The 16,400-nt window shown below is 42.0% G+C and overlaps 1 protein-coding gene across 50 annotated transcripts in view; it reads right to left on the bottom strand.

The window, feature by feature from the left end:
* LOC146820883 (uncharacterized) overlaps positions 1-16,400 on the bottom strand; it is a 1,936,624-nt gene that overhangs the window by 383,426 nt on the left and 1,536,798 nt on the right. The gene's annotated exons all lie outside the window — the stretch shown is intronic.

Below are 16,400 nucleotides of genomic sequence, written 5' to 3'. Positions count from 1 at the left end.
ATGCGTTGCATGAGTTAAGCATGAGCGTTTCCATGAATCGATCCATGTATTTTGAGGGAAAACAGATTTACTAAAGGCAGTAGCCCTGGGTTTGTGTAAAAATAGTGCGCCTACCCAAAAGAGGTGTAACGAGGAGAAATAACTTCCTTCTCCTCATTACTTCCTCTTTCCATGTGTGCTGATTTTTGCAGCAAAAATGGAAAGAGGAATATGCCTCTAAAAGTTGTTTTTATGCAGGAACGTACACAGTCCTCACCACGACGTAGGCATCCTTGCACCATGACGCAGGAATGCCTGTATTGCGCTATGCTGCCTAAAGTGCACCAGGGCTCTGAGAGAGCCGAAGTGCAAAATATTTTGGTACATATGGCTCATTTCTGCTCTCTTCCTTTAACGCAATCCAGAGTAGCAAATTGTCTTGCTGCATTTTGTTGCATGAAAGGCTATTAAATCTGGGCCTGTGATTGAACTTTTGCTCACTGAGTAACAGTTATTATACAGGTGCTCCAACATTTTGCTGTCAAATTGAACTGTTTTCAGACCAGCCTTGTAATATTACTGCATTTCTTAGAAAACCTCCACCTTGAGTGAGATGAGCATCAGGAACTGCAGAAAACATGTTTCAAAATGATGATTAAAAATGCACTACTTACAACCCTCATAATGGCAGGGGCAAAGAGAACCATAAAGTGCACCTGCTAGATATTGGCTGGTGTTTGTATATTTGCTGTGCTTCCACATCTGCAACGAGCTGATCCCTTGAAGATATACTGTTATTATGCAGGTATTTGGGCATTTTTTAGTAAATATGAACTCCTTTCAGACCAGCCTTGAACTATTGCTTCTTTCCACTGACAAGTTCCACCTAGTGCAACATACGAATTGTGAATTGCAGTAGGCAGTAGAAAAGGAATCTAGAATGCTTTTCTACTTTGAAAAGAATGGTACAAGTATTTTCATCTGTTGAAGGGCAGGTACTCCGGACTAGGTTTTACATTCTGGTAAGGACAATAGACCAGTTGGGTGGCAAGATAAGTTCCTTCAATGTACAAAGTCACTTTTTATAATGGAAATTCAGATCATGCACTTCAGCATTTGATTCTTCATTACAGGAAATGTCTGAAGAGGTCCTCAAGATATCTTGAATAGAGGGGATTTAATCAAAATATTGAAATCACATCCAACCTCATACCATTTGAATTCAGAGAATATTGATTCAATTAAATGTAAGGTACTGAGGGATAATTCAAATAATGTAGCTACAAAAATAAGAAAGTTATCTGAGGATGTAAGCAACTGTGTTTGGAAAGTGAAAACGGCATTCACTGCTCCATGGATTGGAAGAGACAAGGTCTCACGTGATTGCTTTAAACTATATCTTTCCTTGCAGCTGCTAGCCCAATTTTCATAAAGCCAATTCAGGGCTTAGGGGTGAAGCTATCTGGTAGACTAGTTTGCATTACAATAAAGAACTGGTTATCCTAGGCCTGGTGACAGAAATGCTATTTGGATAAATGTACCTTCAGAGCTCTAGTATAGAGGGAGAATATGGCTGGAGCGTGCTGGTCTTTTCTTTGGCACAACGCAGGTAGCATTTCAGGTAATCAGAATATTATAACTTGATATTATAGCCTCGATGATACCACAATTGTTCTCTCTTTTTATCGAAGTAGGACACTTGCTGCCTGCAGGAGAACACGCTTCTGGATTCCAATGACCACAACTTCCCTACTTGCTTACCAATAAGCCCACTTCTATGGATCCAAACTGTGTATATGTTTCACTACCACATGGCGGCATGGATAGGGGTTGCTTTGAAAAACAATTGCTGGATTGGGGAATGAATAATAGATTTCACAGTGCTAGGCAGGCTAATGGAAGCTGAGTTCAAATAAAAACTGGCAATGGGGTCTCTCTGCCAAACCATATTTACACCAACAAGGGCTTAAAGCTGAGGTGTGTTCCCCATCCAATCCATTGTACTTGGGACCCTCACAAGCCGAGTCAAAGCTTTCCCCCTACATTGATGGGACAGCATCTAGAAGTGATACCATTTCTGGTTGATACTGCAATTTTGGATTACACTTTTGCAGGGCTTCAAAGTAGTCTTTATTAATTAGACTTCTATAACAAGCTAATAATTTGACTTTGATTAACAATAATTCAAAGAGTATAGAATTTCCAAAAGTTTTAAAGACTGGGAAAGTTGGAGAACCAGAGACTAATTTTTGTTTCGAAGTTCTACATAGTACGGTCACTTACAAATATTTGGGAATTTGGGGGTGCTTTCTAGCTCCACCAAGATGTTATCTGATAAAGCTCAAAAAGAGTTGGCTCTCATTAATTTAAGTTCATTGCAGTTTGTATGCGAGGTTGGAAAGCTTGTTAGACAACTCTATTATTGGAGTGATTAATTCTTAGTTCCTTCTTATACTTATGGGTTTGAAGTTTTTCCTGGGTAATTAAATCAGTGGTAGGACAAAGTATAGTGTAGTATTTATAACAATATCTTTAGTCTGTTACACTTAACGAGTCAGTGGCAACTGAGGCTTTGAAACGTTTGTCTTTAGAAGTCAAGATTTACTAGGAATGCTCTCTTATATTAAGGTATGCCATTATGAGCCTCATGTACAAAGAGGTTTCACATGTGCAAACCTTCTGATTCTGTCAATCAGCAGTTTAGTAAATGCTTAAATACTTTTTAATATGTACTAAACACATTTTAACAATTCAGAAATGGTTTTATGAATACTTTTTGGGATTAGGAAACCATTAGGAATAACTATTTGGAAGGGCATGTTGAAGGCCTCCCTTCCAAATACCGTTTCTTATAATATGTAGTAAGTTATTCTCAATTTGGGAATGATTCTCCAAAGGATCCGTTCCCTTTTGTAAATGTTGACAAAAATATTTTTAGGAATAGACAGTGGACCATGGGAAACTTTTCATGTTTTTAAACACATCCTAATTTTCCTTTAAGAACATGGGCTAAAAGATTGCTTTATTTAAAAGCAATTACAGAAATGGTGGTCTGCTGACAATACTAAGCCACCATCCCTGTGATTGTGGCCGATCGCAGTATGCTACCTATCTCATGAGTATTAATATTGATGAGGTAGATCAAATTGTGATCCACTACAGTTCTGTGTTTAATGAACCAAGCTTAGGTCAGTTAGCAAAATCCCAATGCATTTTGTGAATAAATTGTGACTACTTTTACCAAATCCATTTTAGTTCATTCCAGATAAGAAATCGAGCGGAAGTCCTTAAAATATGCAGTAAGCCACAATCAATTTTGCATTTTAATTAAGTATTTATTCCATCAACAACAGCATACAATCATTTGCCTTCATTTTCTACAAATTCCCATACTTGAATTAGAGAAATAACCCCAAAGAGGATCAAGTAAGTTTAGATTTAGGACCTTATTTAGAGTTTGGTAGATGGAATACTTCATCACAAATGTGGCGCATATCATGTTCCACCATATTACAAATGCATTGCAGACAGATGGGATATCCATCATGTTTTGAAGAAGTATCCTATCCAAACAACTTTAAATAAGATCTTTATCTTTCCATGAATGAAGCATTATGCCACATATTATGCAACTGCAAATCAATATTTGAGAAAGACGCTGGAGGGTCAGTGGTGTGGTTTATTTTTGTCTGTCCAATGATTTCCATTTATCACACAATTAAATGACCTCCTTAATTTCACAAAGAAAACTAAAAAAAAGTGTAATCTGCAAGGCACATTATACCAAGGGCAAAGAGACCTATGAACTACAGCTACAGAATATTAGCCATGTGTTGGTATGCATAACCCCATTTTAGTGTTTGGATAAAGAAGTATATTACTTTCCAGGACAGGAACTACACACTGATGGTGAAATAAAACCCCACAATTATGTAGGTACTGTGGTATTTTACTGTAAAATTAAATTGAACTGCTTTCGGACCAATCTTGCTGTTCTTCTGCATTTTTCAGACAAACATCAACTAGACCAAAATGTACTCAGGATTTGCATGAGATGCGTACTACAAAGATGAGAAAATATATAACAACTGTAAGGCCCATTATTCCAATGACCATGATAAACATGAACTGCACCTGCAAGCTTTTTTTTGTTTTACAGCGCTTTATACAGTGCGAACTTGACCCGAAGGAATTGGGTATCAGAGCACTTTACACAAGCACCAGTTGCATTACATGAGGTCACATTCATTTTGGTTAGGCACAGGGAGATTAAGTAATTTGCCCAGAATCACAGGATGTTCAGCATCGTTGCAGAGGCTCTTACCCGGTTCCCCAGATTTGAGGTCGACCGCCCTAACAGTTAGGCCAACTCCTCTCCCAGTAGACCAAGTTGTTAGCTGGTTTGATTGTATGTCAGTAAGACATTAGATTATTAGGTTTGCTGGATGCGAGTCCTGCAAAAGTAATAGGTCCACAATTGTCTCCAAACTAAGAACATGGTACCCGATTGTAGCACTTGACTCTCTCAGGGTAAGGAAGCAGAGCAGTCCAAGGCCTACTCAGGGGAGGTGTTGTTGGGTAGTAATCTCCATTCACTGGGTCGCAATAACAACACTAAATAAATGATTGTCCATTCAGTAATTGTTTTTTTGAAAAAGGAGAAGTACATTTATTACACGCAGACTCCTAATTATTACTCATCAATTTACAAATATATACATTAGGCAGGTTAAAAACACCTTTGGTAAAATTTTGAAATCTCATTTAACCCTTAGTGGGTCTTGCCCCCACAATCACAATACCATCAGTTATACCACAGACCATATCTCAATATGAGGGGGTGCCTACTGCCTTTGTCATGGGGTTACCACTTCAAAACGTAAGGCAAGCATATTGGCTTGGTGAAGATATTACACATTGTAAGAACAACAATCACATAATAAAAACAATTCTTAAAAATATATGCATTGCAATATTCTCAAAAAATTATTGCCATTAGTATACATTAAATAATGCACAAAAAATCAAAATAACGTGTCAGGGTCTTTCTTTTCCACAATCAGGCAACAAAATATGCAGCCAATTTTCCTGATCTTGTGCTCATTTTGCTCCAGACCTCGTGGCCTCCAATCAGTCATGCTTTGCAGGAAGCTGGTTTCACTAGCTCCCTGCACAAACCTTCTCCTCAGCTTTGCACTCCAGTGGCCTCATGGCGAACCTGCAGGGCACCTAGGGGCAGTTGAGTTCAAGTTCTCCACCAACTGGTCCTTAGTGTTCATATGGGGGTCAGCACCACAGGCCCTGGAGAGACCCATATAGTCCTGGGGGGTCAGCATTAGGCAAAGTCTTTAGTCCATTGGAGAACTCAAGTAGCTTCTCCTTCCAGTTGTCCATGATTCTGGTGTCAGCGCCTCCAGGTCATTGGTCCTGCTCTCCATCTCTCCCTTGTGCAGGGGGTTTATAAGTGTAGGTTGAAAGCTGTAGAAGCCAGGTACCTGGGGCCAATTTTAGGATGCTATGTGATCCCTTAATCCCTGTTGTAAACCTCCTGCACAGCATTATGGGATAATACAATATGTCAGAACCTTTCTTCCTCTGGTCAGAGCTCTTGTGTCCACCCATATATATACCTATGATAATTGTCAAACTCTCCCTTGTGGCTACTCCAAACTGGTTTTGGGGGGCAGCTTTGACTTCCCTCTGGTCTTTGGACCCAAGTTTGGTAGAGGGACAAAGGAAGGGGGCAGGACTGGTTTCAGGTTTATCTGCTTGAGACAGAGTTGACCCTTTTGAAGTGTAACTAATTGGGAACTGCCCCCAGGCTATCCTATCGGGGGGGGGCAGCACCTGCACACACCCGAGCCCTTTGTCCTCTGTTTAGGAGCAATACACATCTCCCTACAGCAGAGCCATCCAGTTGCCAGATGACAGATGAATGCATACAAGCTTTAGGCAGGAGTATGGTGAATTTCCTTAAGCACATTTTGCTTGATAAAAGGAAAGGTTTGATCCCATCAATAAATTGGATTTTGGATGATTCTCAAAATGAGTCTTTGAATATTTTCTCTAGCTGCTATCAATCCAAATGTATCCTTTATTAAATGTAACAATGTGGCCTGTTTCCCTTTGGAAGCATACAGCCTTTCAACAGTGAGAGCAGCTTTTGTGCATATTTTACTATAAGGACATGTTCAACATTAACTTTTATATGTCCTAATTTTAAATAACATGTACCATGCCTTTATGAGTAAGTAGGCCTTCTTATAAGCAACCTATTCATATTTAAAAGGAAGGTGTTCATGTGTAACCAGACCTCTGCCCCTTATCTTAGATCAGTGGTCTTCAAACTTTTTGATGTCAGGACCCCCTATTCAAACCTTTTTAGGCACAAGGACCCCTTCTGACAAAATCTTCTAGAAACTGGTTCTTCTCACCATCAACATCTATCCACAACCATAAATGTCCCTGTTAGATCGGGCATCTTTTAGCATGTTTCCCTGTTTTTTCCTTTCTGACTCTGTTTTTGCTGGTTCAGTGTCTCTGCGCACCTTCTCACTGCTGTTCAGTGTTAAAGTGCAAGTGCTCCTATTGTAAATTGTATTATGGATCGGTGTTTCCATGATTGGCATGTTTAACATACTAGTAAGTCCGTAGTAAAGTGCACTGAGGGTGCCAGGGCCTGTAAATCAAATGCTGCTGGTGGGCCTGCAGTACTGATTGTGCCACTCACCCATGCAGCCCTGAAAAGGGTTATCAGACCTGCCACTGCAGTGTCTGTGTGGTTTGTAACAGCCATGTCGACCTGGCAAGTGCACCCACTTGCCAGTCCCTAATCTTTTCTTACATGCAAGTCACCCCTTAGGTAAGCCCAAGGTACCCCCTGTGGGCAGGGTGCCATGTATATTAAAGATGGGGCATGAACAGGTGTGTGTGACATGTCCTGGTAGTTAATTACAGTGTGTTTCATTTTTTTACTATGGAAAGGCTATCTGTCCCATAGGATAGAAAGGGAGTTTATTTATAACATCTTAGAAGCACATCTTCCCATTGGGACAAGATAGAGAAATGGGGCTTAGTATGCCTGTACTCAGAATATAAAAATGCATCTTTTAGTAAAGATGATTTATATGTTCTGTGTTTGAAAATATCACCTTTAGAAAGTAGGTAATTTTTTGCTTAGCCATCCTGTGTGCCTCTGCTGGGTTTGGGGATTGACTGTCTTGCTTTGGAGTTACAGGGACTGGGGATGTGCATTCTCATCAGAAAGCAACTGGGGGGGGGGGGGGGTCAAGGTGTGTCCTGCCTTTCCTGGATGAGTCAGGACTGGGCTAATTGACCTGGGCTGTACTTATAGTACTGGGAGAAGATTTCCTTGCATCTGAATGGGCCTGGTCTGCCTTGGACAATGCTGTCTCCACCTCATGCCAGGAAGCTGGGCCAGAGAGAATAGAACAGGTTTGGGCTGGGCACAGGCACTCCCTGCCCAAAAGTTCAAAGATAAACTGAGTATAAATATTGGGGTACAGACCCCAGAACTTTAAAACTCGCTGGAATCAAGAAACCTGCCAAGAAGAAGAGCCGGAAGAACTGCCAAGAGAAGTACTGTAACTTTGCTGTGTTTTGTTGGTTTGGCCTTCAGTTCCTGCTTCTTCTTTGGGCAGTAAAAGGACTGGACTGAACTTTATTTACTTGCTGCTGAGCATCTCCAAGGGCTTGAAGTAGAGCTTTCCTCCTGTTCTGAAGTCTCAGGGAGACCGACTCGACCCTCACTGACATCTGGGTACCGCCTCTGGAACCGTGGTTTCAGTTGCCACAGAGGGTGGAAAGCAACCAACTCTGTCACTGACTCCGCTGTTGGCTCTGTGTACTGAAGGCACTGCAGAGGGCACCGCTGCATCTTGCACCGCAAGCCTGGTCTCACTGACGACGGCCGCCGAGCTGCTGCTTGCACCGTGACCTGTGGGCATCGCACTCCGCACCGTTTAGCTTCACTTTGCTGCCCTGGTCTCACTGATGCCGTTGCTGACTTCCACAACCGTGACCACACCATGGCTTGAGGGCACTGCTCATAAGTCTTGCGACATACTGCTCCATCCCACACCGCTGTACGGACCGACCGATGCCAGCTCCCTGCAAAGTGAATATTTTTAGGTACTGTATGTTGGATTTTTATCGTTTTTGTCTTGTTTTGAATATATAAAGTATTGGATATTTTTATAAACTGGTGTAGTGTAATCTTTTACGGTTTTCACTGTATTACTGTTGGTTATGTGAAAATCCTTTACACACTGCTTCTGAAATAAGCCTGACTGCTCGTGCCAAGCTACAGAGAGGGTGAGCAGGAGCTATTTCAGTTGTGTTTCCCTCTTACCCTGACTAGAAGGAAGGGTCCCTACTTGGACAAAGGTGCAAACCACTGCCAACTAGAGACCCCTATTTCTAACAGCCCCAAATTACCACAGCAAATAGTTTTTACGGTGGGGAAATGATATTAAACAGTGTTTAGCAAACCAAAGGTAGTTGAGCGTAGGGGTGCAGCCAAAAGTGTAGCTAAAAAGAAAGGGCCTCATTTATGAGGAATTGGCATAGGGCAGTGCTGCAAGTCTTCTTGCGGCGCTGCCCTATGACAATGTTAAAGGGCAGTAATGCACTGTATTTATGAAATATGGTGCATTTCAGTCCTTTCCGCTTCACAAATTGATGCCTAGCACCAACGTAGGCAGGATTGTTTTTGTAAGGGAAGAGGCACCTTCCGTCACCAAAACAATCCTGAGGGGAGTTTTCCTATTTCTATGTGAGCTGCATAATGCAGCACACAAGGAAAGAGGAAATAACATTTCTCCTCGTTATGCCTCCACTGTAGAGGCATCAGTTTTTGGAGCTGCCCCAGGTTAACATGATTTTGTAAATATGGGTCAGCATCAAAATCCATGGGTTTTGCGAGAGAACCCCACGCAACGCCCATGGAACACCTCCTTGCCGCAGAGTAAGGCAACGCAGTGACTTGCGCTGCTATGTATTACTCCATATCTATGAGGCAATGCAACCCCTGCAGGGTAACTTTGCTCTGCCTCATAGGTATGGTTGAGATGCTTGCTCCACCAGAGCATCAAAAAAAGTGATGTTCTGGCGATGCAAGCTTCTCATAAATAAGCCCAAAATATTCTATATGTTTTTTAGGTCTTTCACCCTCAGGTATCTACATATAAAATAATGGGCAGCGTAAATAAAAATAAATAAAAAAAGTTATTTCTTAGTGGGAAATGCACTGTAGTACATAATGAAACCTATATTAGTTAATACACTGCAGAGGTCTGTGTGTAACCAGAGACCCAAATAATTAAATCTTGATTCGTGCAGTGGAGAATAGTGATGTGTATTTTTAGTGCCACGAAGTCACAGCCTGTGACGGAAAGCACTGTGAATATGTAAGTCAATTTTTATACTTGCATTACATACAGGGTAAGATAGAATGCTGCAAAACGTGCAAATAGTTTTACAATAAAATGGTACTTTTCAAAATGTTTAGTTTTACATAACTGTGCCATCAACACCTCTTTAGGGGCACTAAGGGCTGTTTAAATGCAGTTAAAATTAAAAGCAAGAACTTCGCAGCCCAGTTTTTAACTCTTTGCATTTCAACTAAAAAAAACACATCTTTGTCTTCACAATGATCCAGGACTGCTCCTAAGCATCCTTTACACTTGCAGATTAACAGATAAGGCACATTTGCCTTTCATTCAGGCAAGCAGCTGAGAACGATCTCAATTAGCTGTTCCAGGACGGCTGTCTTTTTGCAGGGACAAGTGAAGCTGGGGAATCTGCGACCCCCTTCCTAGGACTCCACGACCCCCCTGGGGGCCGCGCCCCAAAGTTTGAAGAACTCTGCCTTAGATGCACTGCAGCAGCCTTATCTTAAAAGGCAGAAACTGGCAGTAAGTACATTCAGTCTAATTTAACAAGAAATTACCATGAAATTACCATTAGGCTCAGTGAAGGTCCAAACAACAGGTGATCAAAAACAAACTATCTTGGCTAAGTAAATGGGTGGAACCCATTTGCAACAGTGTCCTAGTTTAGTGTTAGGATATTTGTGCTTCTTAGGAGCAGTGGCTATGCGCCATAGATTAACAGAATGGTCAGTGTTGAGGATCCCATTGATGAGGGCTTGCAATGTGAAGTCCGGCATCGTGGATGCTGTTGTGAGGCTGCAACGCGAGAACCTGCATTGTGGTCAAAGCTGCTGTCAATGAGAAAAATGCCACGTCAGTAAAGCTTCACTCAGGCAGCAGTTCTGACGCGGGCTATGGGGGTGATGCAGAGTTCTTACATTGGGAGAACCCTCGCACCAGAGGCAATGAGGCCATTCTGAAAGCAATGTGTTGAACAACAAAGGCAATACTAGAGATTTGTTGTGCAATGGAGATGCGCTGGTTCTATTTGATCCACAGATGGGCTGGCAGAGTACTTTCAGGCCCACTTCCAAGGGTCCAGGTCTGGGGTGGAACCACATGGCAAGGCAGTACTCAAAAAGGCGGAGTCCAAGTATTTGGAGCCTTTGGTCTCTGAGGCTTTAATCAGGAGGCCAGTGAACTAGCTCTTCGAGTCACTTTGTGGTCCTGGGTTCAGCAGATGCAGGTCTAGTTCTTCTCACCCAGACATTAAGGCAGCAGGCAGCCCGTCAGCACGGCAGGCAACAGTTCCCTCTGAGAAGCAGTCCAGAAGCACAGCAGTTCTTATCCCTGGCAGAGTGTCCACAGGTTCAGAAGTGCACTAAAGACTTAGTGTCAGAGGTTCAATATGCTTGGATGTCTAGGAAGAATACACAAAGGCCAGTTGTCAACTACACCCAGTCAATTCAATTCAATTCATAAAGCTTTATTCGGCACATATAAATGACCATAAAAGCATAAACAAAAAGGACGACAATACATATTTTACAAAGACATTGCAATTAAAACTTACAGTTATTAATTATAGTTAATGGCTCATTGAGTAATACATATAATCATTCATAAATATATAAAATGAATAATAAAATATGTTACAAACTCATACTTTTCCTGGAATTGATGCACTGATTTAAAAAGGTGGCAGTATAAAAACAAATATCTGCCGATTGCAGATTAAAAATTAAAGCCATGGCATGTTTGACTGTACGTGTTCCGTATTTGACAAACAGAGGTTTCAAAAAAACTATACGAAAACTTGTATACAGTTTACAGAACAGCAGAAGGTGCACAGTGCTCTGTGTAGATACATTATCGCACCTACATGGCCCAGTCGGGTGTTTCTTAATGTTTGGATGGGCTACTAAACAATGTGCCATCCCAAATCTTAATCTGGTTAGCACAAATTTGTGTGAATTCCTAGTCACCATAGTTAGGTAAGATGGAAAACCCTCCATTAGATTGTATCTATTATAAAAAATGACAGAGGACAATGATCCGGCTATGGTTGCTCGTTTCCTTTCTGCATAAGTTAAGAATATACTTTTAATTTCTGATTTGGAGATCGTGGATGCTGCACTGGGATTATTTAAAATATTCAGATTAAAAATGTCTGAGAAGCAGACAACAACATATTTAACCCAGGGAATATCTCGGTATTTATCCAAACGTAAGCAATCCTCAACAATAGTTCTGTTAAGTAGCTTCTCATCGCCAAGCCAAAAAGACCACCAGATCATCAATAGTCTAAGTGATATCAAATCAATTAAATAATTAATGGCTAATTCGAGATGGCTTAATTCAGTTGGGGCAGAAATGGGCAAAAACAGGAGCTTTTTTAAAAACATATTTTCCTCCAACTGTAAGTTGTCGGTACAGCTATAACCCCATACTCACGCCCCATACAGAGCAATAGTCACACATCTAGCTTGGTAAATCTTGAGCATATCCCTGGTTCGACGATCCCCAACTTTTGCAGCAAATCTATAAATACCATAAGCATTTTTTGCCATTTTATTCCGGATGTTATTAAATTCATTGTTCCATTTCCTGTCATTAGAGAAGGTAATACCGAGATAACAAAATGTATCCACCTGTTGCACCTTTTCGCCGTCTATAAAAAAGGCATTTAACATTTTAGCTTTAGCTCCGCAGGTCATGAAATGCGTTTTTCCCTTATTAATTACTAGTTTTCTATCTTTAATAAAGGAGGAAAAACTATCCATTAGTCGTTGTAATCCGACAGGTGTTCGAGAGAGTAAAACAGCGTTGTCGGCATATAATAACACCGGCACCGGAACACCGTTGATCTGGGGAGCATCAGCATTAATCTTTTTTAAAATATCATCAATTCCATTAATAAATAAAATAAATAAAAGAGGTGCCAGAACACAGCCCTGTCTAATTCCCCGTGTAACACAGATTTTTGGAGTACATTCTCCTCTGGTTCCAAAACGTACATTGGTTTTCAATTTCTCGTATAACCTAGCGAGAAAAAAGATTATGCCTTCTGGGGCTCCTAACTTTAACAAAGTTGGCCATAAAATGGAATGATCTACCATATCGAATGCGTTGCTCAGGTCAGCAAAACAAAGATACAGGGAACCAGGTTTCGCTTCAGTATACTTCCAGATCAGTAGATCAAGATTGATGCACTGGTCGAGCGTACCTCGTCCCTTCCTAAAACCATACTGGCTGTCAGCCAGTATGCTATCCTGCTCAGCCCATTCCTCTAATCTTACTAACATCACTCTACTCATAACCTTGACTGAAGAGTCAAGGAGAGAGATCGGGCGGTAATTCTTAGCGCCAGATCTACTTCCCTTTTTATGAATTGGCACAATAATTGATTCACCCCAGGTTACAGGGGCCTCGGCACACACGGCAGCATTAAAAACAATGGTTAAAAGGGGGCCCCAGACATCTGGCGCAGCTTTATAAACATCTATAGGTACCCCGTCCGGGCCCTGGGCTTTCCCTCTTTGCTAGCCCGTATACCACATTTGACCTCACTAACAGATATGTCCAAAGGCAGAGCAGGCCACTTATTGAGACTAGCATCAATGACATTATCAGAGTCAAAAATGCTGGAGAAATGTGCAATCCAACCCTCGCTAGAAACATTAGAAGTCAACTAGGGTGTTTTTTCATCCCTTAAAAAAGGCGAGTTGACCGTGGCCCAAAATAATGTGCAATTTGATAATTCAGCAGCTTGGTTGAGGGAATCCCAAGCCTGTTGCTGCAGTTCACCCTTCCTCTGTTTGAGCGCACATTTATATTCCATTCTTAATTTATTTACCAGTTTTTTGTCCCTGGGCCTCGCTGCTAAAGCCTGCTTGAGGCCAGTTAGTGCGGAAGTGCAAAGGTGATTAAACCATCTCGGTCCGTTCCTACTTTGCCCGCTATTGCGCCCGGTAAACTTGGCATCAATAGCTTTGTTAATTTGGTTAAAACAATATAAAACCCTCTCAAAGTCAGAACTATTTTTTAAAATAGAAGCAATGTCCGGCAGGCTCTCATTAATTATGGAGCTAGTTAAATCATCGGCTCTTTCACCAATCCATCTTAGCCTTACACCGTTAGTCCTATGTGGTTCTACATTAGAAATAATAATTCCCACATCCACCGAGCTACCGGCCCAGAGGGTGGTGTCCAGAATAATAAGGTTGTGGTCACTTAGGGTAGTTACTTCAATTCTTGGTGGATCACAATAAGAACTAATATTAGAAGAAGTGATCACATGATCAATGACCGAGCTGGTGTGCCAATTTTTAAAAGTGGGAATGGATAAACCATTAGCATCTTTACAGCACTCCACTATTTCCAGGTCATAGCAGCCCATGAGCTTATGCAGTGCTTCCCCATAACTGTTATGTCCAAAATGCGCAACATCCCAGCCGGCACTGTTAGTAACCCCACAGGCCCTTTGTGTGGACAAATCGCACAAAGTAATTTTGAAATCCCCTACCCAAATGAAATCAAATACAACATTCTCTTCCAGACATAGGTTTTCAATAGCGCCGGCTAAGTCTGTTACTACTTTGACCCGGGTAACATCAAAAATGTTATTATAATAGTTAATCAATAAAACGTTATGGTCTTTGTCATCCACAAGCCAGAGGATCTGCACAAGGTCCCCTACAGGTATATACTTTTTAACCACAATAGGACGACAGATCGTTGCAAGTATAAGGAGGCCGCCTTTCGCTCTACCTATACCTCCTCCCAACGCCGGTAAATTATAAGAAACAAATCCCTCATAGTTAACTTCCTCTTTACACCATGTTTCTTGAAGACATAAAATGTCATGGGCATTAACAAATGTTAACCATCCCGGGTCCCTCTCCTTTGATTTCAGCCCTGCCACATTCCAACAAACAATAGTAGTAGTATCTTTACCCCTAACACAATTACTATCAGGCACCATACCGTTGTTTCGTCCCCAATTCGCGTTCTGGTTTGAATTGCTTATGTCCCCACAATCGGGCGGTGCCCTTATATCCACCGCCAATTCAATTTCTGTGTTGTTGGGCGTCTCTTGGGCCATGGTATTGTCTGTACAGGTATCCACACAGGGAGTAATAATCACCTGAGGTAAGAACTGCCCTCCCTGTTTAAGTCAATCATTTACATCCAGAATACTTAGGGGTTGAAACCAGTTTTGCATTGAAATGTCAGGGTATGGCCTGTGTGTGGCCGGGCATAATCTACTTCCTCTACTCCCATAAAGGGCATTATTATGATAGCTATAAAAGAAAGCAAGCGAGTGGGCACACACATTATTGTCAGTAATTGGTAGTGAGGCAGCTCTTAATAATACAGTGGCAGCATGTTGGGGGTGTTTAAAGTTTATAATGACGCAGTCACCACTAAAACTTTTCTTAGAGCTCCCTATCCAATTTGCCCTTCTGGTAGTCAGAACTTGATCCGAGAGTTCAGTTGGGAATCCACAGTGCCTATGCATCCAGGAAACAGTTTTATTTTTTAAAGACTCGTGGGTTTCCTGATGATTCCCATTCACAACAGGGGGAACATTGGTTAAAACGACCACGTATGGTGCGCAGTCAGGGGGGAGATTAATGGCGCGCCTTCGCCTTACCTCAGTCCAATCCTTTTTTCTATCAGGTATTAAAACAGCCTGGCTAACATTACAGGCTAAGGACTGTGCTGTCGGGTAGTTCTGTACAGCACTCCTGCTAATATCTGAACCTGCAACATCGCCAGGAGGCGCAACCTGAGTATCATGATTGCTTATTATTATTGGGGCTGACACGCTATCCGCTTCCACCAATGTTTTTTTGAGGAGATCGCCTAATCTATTAACCTCTGCGGTTAGCTGATCAATTTTTACCATAAGAGGTTTGACAATACCCTTAATCTTTAAATCGATAGTGCTAACTAAGTTTTTAATTTGTTCCGCATCTAGTTTAACGGCGTCATTATTTGCCGTAATATCCTCCTCCTTATCTGGATTCTTGAGGGGGCTAACTATTCTTTTTTTTGCGGGCCGAGCACCCCCACGTTTAGGCTGAGTCTTTCTACATGCTCTAACCACTCTAGGTAGTGGGGTGGGTGGGTGTTGCACTATGGAATCAGTAGAAACCTCTAGGTCGACTAAGGTAGAAGTATTCTGCACAATCATTTCCCTATCAGGAACACCGGAGTTAGTGCAGACACTACTACTGTCATCCAGTGCCAATGGAGCAGGTGAAAGTTGCATACTAGGTAATGGGGGGGGGGGCTGCTTAGCCCTAGGGATTGTCTCCTCTCGCAATTAATTTTACTAACAATCTTCTCTAAATAGTTATCCAGAGTTTGGGGCATAGAGGGAACTTTTAGCTTTGACATGCTTAACAGTCACAAGTTATCAATTTAAAATCGAATAAAGCTTTTCCTAATTAAACACAAATAATAAAATAATAAGGGCCGTTTTCAAACAGAATGATATATACCAAACATACACACAGCCCCACAGTAAAAGTAAAAACAAAACACTTAACGAACTCTCACAGTATACAGGTCTCGAAGTTCAACGGCCTGTATGACTCAGAACCTTGGGCCCAGCCCAGTCACGTCCTGTCCCGGACTGTCCGCCCTTTGTCCAGGCTTCGTCCTGGGCGTCCCGCTCGCGTCCCGCAGCTGTAGGCTACCTGCAATATAAGGAGTCAACAACCAATAGGCAGATGGGCGTGCACGGCACAGCTGAGAGCCCCCACGCGCTCCTGGGAGCTATAGTCCCGTGTAGCGCCTCACCGTCTCCTTCTCAGCAGTCTCCAAGAATCGCAGCCCCTCCAGGGACTACAGCGGCACAGGTATCAAGATGCCTCCAAGAGCCTCCAAGAGCGAAGCCGGCTGGTCCAAGTAACAGCCTCAGTGACAGCTACTGCATCTTACGGCGAAAAAGAGCAATGTCCCAAATCACACATCCATGCTGAATACGGAAACACTGCACACGCACTTGAGTCTGAATTT

This window comes from Triturus cristatus, chromosome 6 (assembly GCF_964204655.1).
Source record: "Triturus cristatus chromosome 6, aTriCri1.1, whole genome shotgun sequence".
Classification (NCBI taxonomy): Eukaryota; Metazoa; Chordata; class Amphibia; order Caudata; family Salamandridae; genus Triturus; species Triturus cristatus.
The sequence above is the reverse complement of the archived record's forward strand: the minus strand, read 5'-3'. Positions and strand labels throughout refer to the sequence as shown.